This window comes from Triturus cristatus, chromosome 7, assembly GCF_964204655.1.
Source record: "Triturus cristatus chromosome 7, aTriCri1.1, whole genome shotgun sequence".
In the NCBI taxonomy this organism is placed as follows: Eukaryota; Metazoa; Chordata; class Amphibia; order Caudata; family Salamandridae; genus Triturus; species Triturus cristatus.
Genome location: NC_140590.1, coordinates 1,568,677,815 through 1,568,687,757, shown reverse-complemented (window position 1 = coordinate 1,568,687,757; position 9,943 = coordinate 1,568,677,815). Strand labels below are relative to the sequence as shown.

Here is a 9,943-nt window from a genome sequence, read left to right as displayed (position 1 = left end):
ATGTACTTTTTTAAACATAGATCTAGGCAGAGCAGTAGTAACGCCCAGGATGAGGGCTTGAGTTTACAAAGGGGGAGAAAAGCACGCTGAAGTCAGTCACTACCCCCATGCGGATATTAAATGATGAAACTGGCATAACTGAGCAAGCTGGAGGATCTTGCAGGTTGGAAGTTGAAACTGGAAAAAGCAAACAAAAAAAAAAAAACTGTAGAATGGACTCTAGTAAACCGTGTTCCAAACACATTGTCATCATAGATCCTAATGAAAGCTCTCACATTGTGCAGTGGAGAAAATACTGCAAAAAAAAAAATAAAAAAAATTCTGGTGAGTGCTACAACTGCTAGCTGCACGACACCTGATGAAATGGTTTGGAAACCGCTGGTGGCAATCCATGATACATGGGGGACACTGTTGGAGCAGGAACTCCAAAACGGAGGTGTAAAATCCTGGCATACCCTAAACAAACATAATTTTAACCCCGTCAGCGCGGCGCGGATTACCGCGCTGTGCTGAAGGTTCCGTGCGCAGGCGGGGCCATGACGGAGCGGTTCCGTTATGCGCACAGCACAACAGACGCGCATGACGGAACCGCTCCGTCACTCGCATCGAAGGGGTTAAAGCCCCCAGTAAAAAATGCTTTACCTTTGGTATAATTGCGGCACCCACGCTTTACTGTTATAAGTAAAGCGCGGGTGCCGCGCTTATACCAAAAGGTAAAGAAATAGATTTTTTTTCTAATCCTTTAGGTATAATCGCGGCACCCACGCTTTACTTTTAACATTAAAAGTAAAGCGCGGGTGCCGCGCTTATACCAGAAGTTAAGAAAAATAAGTGGCGCGCGTGTCACATCTGTGCAAAATCATAGCTCCACCCACGGCCTATTGGTGTCTATTACACACTTGGTGCGCGTAATAGACACCAATAGGCCATGGGAGGAGCTATGCACGAGCCTCAGGCCAATTGCATGCAGTCTTTTGGAAGAAGACGCACGCAGAGGCCAATTGGGGAGCTAAAATTCCTAGGTCGATTTCTGATCCCCGGAACAAAAGGACTCTCGCCTGCGCAAGCACTGCCGCGCAGTGCTACGCAGGTCGCGAGACCTAATGAGCATAGTTTGATCCACAGAAGCAAATGGACATTAAATTTGAGTGATACCGCGTCTTTTAGTTCTGGCATTTATTTCATAGCAGTAGGATGGGGTAAAACTGTTACAAAATGATCGTATCTAGATGTCAGTGGGTAGAGTTGACTTTGGGGGGTAGATTCTGCAGAGCAGCATTTCCCAAACAGTGGGTCGCAAGCCGATTTCCAGTGGCTCGTGAAAGTCCAATCAATAAAGATGCCTTTAAATTATGTATTGACAGATGTCAGGCTAGGTCTTCTAACAAGTTGCTGCTTAGGTTTTTAATACGTGCTTGGTGTTTACTAACTTCTCTTACTGAGTCAGAGAAAGTAAAGTGAATCATGCGACAATCTAGCTGAGGTACAGGAGTATCAAAGGAAAGGTTGTAGGATGCATTTTTGTATCGCAAAACAAAACGTAAATACCAGTAAATGAACTGTACATATTCAGCAATTTGGAAAGAAAAGAGGCACTTTTTTGTAATTCTTAAGAGTGATGGAAAATAAGAATAGGAACAAGACACTTTACTTGGTGATGCACAAACTATAAATATTCACTGAAATCCAATTTCCGCACATAATCATTTGTGTGAAATTTAGTTTTATTTCATCAGTAAAACAGAATGTTTGTGCACATTTAGTGGCCATTTCAATGGAATACGTTTCGTTACATCTACCAAAATATATATATATATAACAAAAAACACTGACAGCCTCGTGTTCATTAAAGTTAGGTGGGTTGCAAAACTGCGTAAAAATCGGTGGTTCCAAAGTCTGGGAAGCACTGCTGTTGAGCGTTGTAATGGCCCTCCAAATCTGCTCTGTTTTCCTTTGCGAAGGTGTGAAGAAATTATGTATTCAAGGAACGACTTGTCTGCATTCTAAGATTTTATTGGTAGTTTTAAAATTCTCTTTGTCTGGCCAATGTCGAAGCTTCTACTGATCTCTGCATGCAAGACCTTGCTCACGGATTACATTCTACTACAATTATTAGCCCTGAACAGATATTTTGGTCTTTATGCATGGACTTCACAGTGAGTAACATGCCCTGCGAAACCTGTCTTTTGAGAGTTAAACAAGAAGTCTTCCCACTCCTTCGCCTCTCCATCATATACAAGATGCTTTACACTTCTACAAGTAACATTGTACATTTATACAGATCCCATGTATGGTGACAGATGACTCGAGGCCTGTTAGGCGAATGCTTCCATCAGTTCTGACTTCTACAAGTAACATTGTACATTTATACAGATCCCATGTATGGTGACAGATGACTCGAGGCCTGTTAGGCGAATGCTTCCATCAGTTCTGGACCTGCAAGAAAAACAATACTTCAGTTAGAGACCACTAATGTATACAGATAAGCAAAAAGTTCACCACTGTGAAGAATTATCGTAAACTGTATAGAAAATTAATAGTGTGACATCTTATCCTATCTCTCATAATCTAATACCCTTAAATTTACTCACTTGTAGAAAACCTCCCAAAATTAGCTCTACAAAAAGGTTTCCTATTAACACTTCTTTTCATGAAATACTGACTGGATCTCAGAGTAATCCTGCTTGAATACCAGCTCTTCACTAGGCTCAGCTACTGGCATTTTCTTCATCACTGATCCAGATACCGCACCAACAGACTACCCAACGCAGAGCCCTGACCACAGCACAGATCGACGGAAACCTTTCAGCAACGAGCCCCCGCATTACTTAGAAAAAACACCTCGATCCAGGATGCACCAGGCGCATACATGGAAAGGATCGGGTGGGGGGTCTCCTCTAGCCATGCCTGGGCTCGATCACTCTTGCATACTGACCTAATGGAAAAAGATGACTTTTCCCCTTAGCATCTGCATTCCTTGCGTCATCTAGCGGTCGTTTCCACCTACAAAAGATAAGAGTCCATACTTAATGGAGACAAAGTGTGGGGGCGCGAAATGCAGTCATGTAAACATCATACAATGCAAAAGAAAATTCTTCATGGTTAAGGTTTCTGGACCTACAACTACATAAAAGCAATCAGAGAACATGTATTCTTTAACAGTTTATTCTTGGTACCGACATAACAGACGTGCAAAATCGCTTACTTCTTGGCAAACTAGATGAAGCTTATGCTGGAGCCATTCACACACTAACATAGCACAAGTCATCCTGCGCATTAGTCGTTCTTTTGACAACAGATCTAGGATCTGAACTGAGATTTGAATGCAGGTCTGCCTCGCTCCACTCCTGTGTTGACATATAGCAAGCACATTTATCAATCCCTAGGAAAGTGCCACGCTATAGAAAATGTACAGATAGTCAAACACCACAAGACCAGATGGGACAATGAGCACCACAAGCAAAAGTGTATGGCAAGTTACAGCTAATTTTTACTAAAAATAAACTTCCCTTCTACAGGAAACATGGTATGGATCTACAAGTTCAACTTGAGCGAGCAATTGTCTACAAGTTCCAACAGAATGAGCTGTTTTTGATAAAGAAGCATTTCAATAAAGTAGCAAATTTGTCTGAACACACGGACTTGGCAATCAAAATTAGAAGATCTTGACGAGGCACACCATAGGCTTATTTTTTTTTACATGCACCACCCTGTAGTAAATGCAGAATGCTTTACTGCATTTTAGATAGACAAAAAAAGTCACCATAATTTATCATAGGATATTCCACAGCATGCTTCTGAAACTTGGTGCCTCTGTTGTACACTAAAGCAGCAGAAAGAAAAAACCAGAAGACATGGAGTGCAAAAAAGTATTCCTTCCAGAAAGAAGCTTCAGAACTACAGATCAAGTCCTGGTTCTGGCATGTGGATGTTAGCTCCCTCCACCCGTTTAAGGGCACCCTACAGGGTGCCAGCTTCTGTTACCACGTCACTAACACTGTGATGGAACTCAGACAGCCCGTGGGACGGCACCACGTTCAACACCAGCTGCACCTTCTACAAAGCCATCACAACATGCACCCGTGGCTATAGTGATGACAAACTTAACGTCTTCAGAGGGCCTTGCCACACCCGCTGACAGGACACTAGAATGAAAGCAAATAAGTCCGTGTACGTAAAGTCTACGAGATATCCTACATACATTAGACTGCCCCCAGCCCAGCTCACGGTTAGTATACAGCTTAACACAACTATATAAACAACGCTACATCATGATGCAGTAAAGTCCACTTTTCACTCTCAGAATCCAACTATCCTATCCCTCCAACCTCTGCTCTTTTTTTCTTCACCTTACCAAAAGGCCCGCAAGCCCATTATCATTAACTCACTTCTGCTATGTTTGTTCAAGTGTACCCTAGTGCCGAATTCCATGAACTAAGTAATTGCTTAGTGCAAGGCCACACCCACCAACTCCGTGACACAGCCAGATCTCAGAGTAATCCTGCTTAAATACCAACTCTTCATTGGCTTCAGCTCAAAGGTATTTGCTTCATCACTGATCCAGCCACCAAGACACCCCCCCCCCCAAGTTTAATTAATGTAGAACTTTCCACAATTCAGTTAGTTGCCCTAATCCAAACAACCCCTTAATGTGTGTCCATCTTTTCAAAAAATACCGAGCCTTCTATTATATTTTTGAAAACGTACTTCTTGATGTAGGGAAGTCATATCAAACCAGCAGCATTTGAGTGGTGGACCAAGAAAGTAGTATCATCCGGCCTAGAACAAAAATAAAAAAAAATACAGCTTAGAATGTTATCAGTAAAATCAATACAGAAAGATATGAAGCAAGAGAAGAGTTGTACACTGCAACAAATAGCAGAAATTGTTGCAGACACCCCACCGGCCACAATCAGTAGTGCAAGGATCTTATAACAAGACTGTACAAAACAAAATACAAAAAAACCTGCTCAAAGTAAATAGTATTTATTCATCAAAACTCCACACCAGTGACCACACCCAACAGGTGTCTGAACCCATCAATACACTAGTGTCTTTCTGATCACTAAGTGGTCTGCGGATAAGATCCACATCTTCCGGCTAGACTGCAGCAACACTATAATCACATGCTGAAGTGCGCTACAGCGTTAATGCAGGATACAAGGAACGGCACTTCTTAGTCACCTAAACAAGCTCCCTGGATTTACATTAGCCTTTTAAATGGTTTTTCCAATTGACACTGGCCACTACTTCATTAGAAAATTCAAAACGACTTTCACATAAAGGTACTCCCCATTTCACGTACAAAAGTACAGACTTTACACTGGATCACGAAGTTACAAACAAAAACATGATGTGGGGAGTAACAGGGCCTCAAATAATCCCCACAGCACATATCCTGGGCATGGAAAAAAAGTGCATTGTCTTCCCATGCAGGCTCAACAGACGGTTATGCATGCTCCCATCACTTCCCTTCTTGATTATACCAACACCCTCCATATTGGTCTAATGGCTTATCGTATTTATCTGCCGAGGAACCTTCAGTTGGGCCAAAAAGAAGCCGTATAGCCGCTGCTAAAAGTACCCTGGCATGCGCATATTCGCCAGCATCTTAAAGAACTTCACTGGCTGCCCACCGAGGAGAGATACAGTTTAAATGGGTTATTTTTTGCTCACTGAGTCTTTTACCAGTCTGGTACAAGATACCTGGCTGATATTTCACTGCTTCAGGCGCAATTTTATAACCTGGCTATTTTATTCGGTCTATCAGTAAGCTGGTTGCACTACTACGACTGTTGACTAATCTTTCAAAGCCTGGCAGCTGTGCGCTCTATAAATCTGATGGACCGACCTTAAAAACAGTGGCATACTGTCTGGATACAACCACAAAAGGAAAGCAAAATAATTAAATTTTACCTTTGTTTCCAACGGATCTTTCTGAATTAACCAATAAACTACTGAATAATCAGATTACTGATTAAAAAAAAAACTCAATTACTTGACCAAGACCCCACACACAGATCTGGATCTTCAGAGTAATCCTGCTTAAGTACCAATTCTTCATGGAGTTCAGGAATTGGCATTTTGCTCATCACTGATCCAGCCACCAGCTTTTGCTAAAGCAGGCATGTACCACACAATGACCCTTAGGACCTACTGTCCTTAAACACCATTAGAAATCAAATCAGATTCCAAGCCCACCATCGAACAAATCGTCCTAAATGGCTGCACATACTCAAAATTCGGATCACGCCGACTCACCTTTTCCAGGGAAATGGTCACGTGCTGCAGACAGAACAGGTCTCGGTTGTGCGGCTTTCCTTAGTCAGCATCCTGCTTATGCACCCCAAAGGTTGCAAAAATAAGCCTAAATAAATTTTTACAAAAATTCAATCATCGAAAGGGGAAGGTGATGATTTCAATATGAAGAGACTGCGAGAATAGGTTACTTAAAGGAAACTAGGTTTGCGAAATGCAGATACAACCATTGCAAATTGGAATATTTTTCCTAGAGAGCTATATAAAGGAAACGTCAAGGTCCCAAACAGAATAGGGTCTGAGATTTTAAAAGAAGTTTAACATGAGATTCAATCGAGGGCATTTGACCATAAAATGCTACAATGGAGCGACACTACATCGTAACTCCTAAGAGCATTTCTTCCTTGGCTCGAAAAGCCAATCCATGACCGGCCGTTTACTTCCCACATTATACACCAATAAGGCATGCCCGGTGATTCGGAGTTAAAGTCACGGATCTAAAGTGTGTACTGAGCAGCAACTCTTATCCTGAAGGGGAAGGCAACTTATCATGCACTAGACCAACTGAATAAGGATTATTTATACAGAACACAACCAAACGGATAGCATGTGTGGGTGCTTGAATACTAACTAGCTTGTCACTTAGACCCTGTGGTAGTGCAAACAGCCACAAATGCAGGGTTACACAATTATTTTTTTAGAGCCAAAGTGTACTGGTACGCATTTTGAATTGGCAGTACAATACAGGACACCTTAAAGTCAGTGTGCTGGAAGCAGCAGTTTTCAGTCACATATAAAGCTATTCATCATTACTCTCCACCATACGTAATACATAAATTAATAGTCCTAAAAAGAAGCAAAGAAATACACACCCCTGAAATCCCACCACAAAGTCAGTTATCAAGTGATGCACAGAAAATATGAAAAAGCACAACTACAGACCCTCCACACAACCAAACAAAAAAAAAAGGGGGGCATTTGAACGGAGGTTTAAAAATGTGTTTATTTTAGTTCACTCAACACACCAGGACATGCGAGAAATTCGCTATTTAAGTAGGTGTTGACTACCAGGCTACTGACACCCCTAAGGTGGGATGCCTGAGGTGCTCCAAAACAACGGTTCCACCATCTTGTTTCTGGTGTAATGAGGACCTCTGGGAGAGGGTTATACCCACCCCACAGGAAGTGGTCATTAGGGGTTGTAGTGACGCAAAGGTTAAGTATGATGGACATCGTATTATAGATATTCACACTTAAGGGGCAAAATTGACATTTCTAGATGCTTAATTTATCAAGGCGCGCATGTAAGACGCAATAGACTGTGCCAACTACCAGACACATCCTCCCAATCCATAAAGCACAGTAAAAAATGTAAAAAATGTAACCAGTTGCATCACATAACCAAACGTTCCTACAAAAAACTCTTTGGGAATTTCTAGGCACGGACAACATTCAGTGCAGCAGAGTTGTAGCCTTAGTGTTATCCTGCTTAAATCTTCCTCCATTGTATTCACCTCTGATAAAGCCACAACTTGAACAGCCATGTGCTACAGAAATACTCAACTCTAAAATCCAGTTCACAGTATACACAGCTAAAACCAAATCATAGTTCCAGAGCTCACCCCACTGTAAAAACCATGTTATACTATCTCGTCAACCACACAAATTGGTATCTTTCTCTACTCACCTATTCTAGCATGATGTGTTCTAACCAGATCATGGTCTGTTGGAGAGCCTCTTCGAGGGAAATGTCCTTTAGAAACGCATTCCAGATACCAAAACCTGCAGGTCTACATAACAAGAGGAACGTAAAAAAAAAAAAAAAAAAAAAAAGTTATAAATCATAGCCAGTTTGAAATGATTGAGAATTTCCGGGGGGGGGGGGGGGGTGGGTGGAGGAATATGAGATTACACAGCCACGACGCGAGAGCAGACGATACTTGCATAAACACCCTCCAAATTAAAATGTTATGCATTTATAGCTATATTCACACATATACAACCTCCACATTAAACTACGATGTGTTCAAGATCTCAGAGTAATCCTGCTTGTATACCAATTCGTCATGGGCTTCAGTGAATGGTATTTCTCCATCATGGATCCATGAAACAGTGTGGTTTTCATATTCTACATTACAACCGCTGGAAAACAAGGAATCCTTACCTGGAAGAGAGGAGAGGTGGTAGACCGCCCATTGTGGCCTTATAATAGTACGACGTTCCTGTGATACTGTGCAAACCAAACACCGTCTCAAATTACCTGAAAGAGGTATAATTATTATTAATTTAGAGCACACTTATTTAAACACCAGTTTCTATCCCTGATTCTATCTCCTACAAACGAAAATAGTGTTTAAAGTTGTTTTAAGCTAGGATTGTACTGCACTGGTGTACTTCTCCATAATTACTTCAATTATTGGATTATGCTATGCTCAAATATTGTGCCCCTGAAATGTGACAGAATCAAGTAAATGGACTTGATTTTCACGTTTGCTGCCTTACAGTGCCAGCTAGTGGCCGCTAGAAACCCAGCAGCTGGAATGTTTAAGACTACAGGAACACAGCGTTTACCAACCGTTAAACAAGCATTGGCAACGCCAATCGGTCGCACTGGTGTATAAAGTTGAAAAAAACGGGTGGTATTGCTAATGCGTGTTATTACTAGCCTTGGCATTGCTAATGGTGGTTGTTACTTGCCGCTATTACACCGATGGCCACCGGATCTGAACGTCCCATACACATCATAACCCCCATCCGCCATTTCGCGTTATTTTCACATGCCAGTGTGCGCTGTTGCTATTTATAGAGGTGGTCTCGAAGCTATGGGATGTGAAAATAATGCAAATGTGTGGAGGGATGGCGAACTTCCCATTAAATATCACGTGCATCACTCAGTGTTACACATTCTATGAACAATTAAAAGGTGAAGTGGGCACTGCCGAGTAAGAGAACAGTATAGCGGTTCAGAACAGTGACCGCTGCGTCTGTTACCCTTCTGCCTACTAGATCGACTGGCCGTACCTCCATCCATCCTAATCGTGCTGCTCTCCCGTTTTTCCTGCCCCCTCGCCTACCGCTATCCGTATCCACTGCCCTCTCCCATTTGCCTCCGCCACCATTCAGTAACACCAGAGGAAGCGCCAAATCGATGGCAGCAGAGAAGTAACTGAACTCTGCTCCTTAAACTATAACCTGCGCGAGACCGAAAGCAGGGGCCTCCGTTCCAGCCTCAGAAACAAGGTGCTTGCGCCAGCCGACGAGCACGGTCGGTCACGACCTGACCTTCCCTTCCCCAAAGCTCCCCTGCATGCTCGGTAGATTCCATCGCCCACCCTTACCGCAGACAGCCTTCGGATGCAGAAGATATCCAACCGACTGGATTTAAATAACGAAGCAACGTGCAGCTGCAGCACTGCACTGCAGTCTCAGAGGAAAAAGGAAAGGGAAAGGCGTCAGCACCGGAAGTTCAGACAATCCCAGTTTCCGCTGCCTCACTTCCGGTGCAACATGTTCTTTTTAGGGGTTTGTTTTTAGTCTCTGGGGATTACGGATTACTCAATTGTAATTTTTACCTATTCATATTTATTTATTTGTAGATTTATATAGTGCGAACTGGACCTGAAGGTATTGGAGCGCTTTACACGAGCACCAGTTATGTTACACAAGGACACATTCATTTTTTGTA

The 9,943-nt window shown here is 42.4% G+C and overlaps 1 long non-coding RNA gene across 1 annotated transcript; it reads right to left on the bottom strand.

Annotated features, from left to right (window-relative positions):
- Nucleotides 1-1,690: 1,690 nt before the first annotated feature.
- LOC146812398 (uncharacterized) lies at nucleotides 1,691-9,726 on the bottom strand. Its single transcript, XR_014966850.1, has 7 exons — nucleotides 9,597-9,726; nucleotides 8,423-8,518; nucleotides 7,946-8,048; nucleotides 6,262-6,367; nucleotides 4,708-4,779; nucleotides 2,936-3,003; nucleotides 1,691-2,436 (listed from the first exon to the last, which is right to left on the bottom strand). It is a non-coding gene; the product is annotated as an uncharacterized LOC146812398 (long non-coding RNA).
- Between the last annotated feature and the right edge of the window lie 217 nt (nucleotides 9,727-9,943).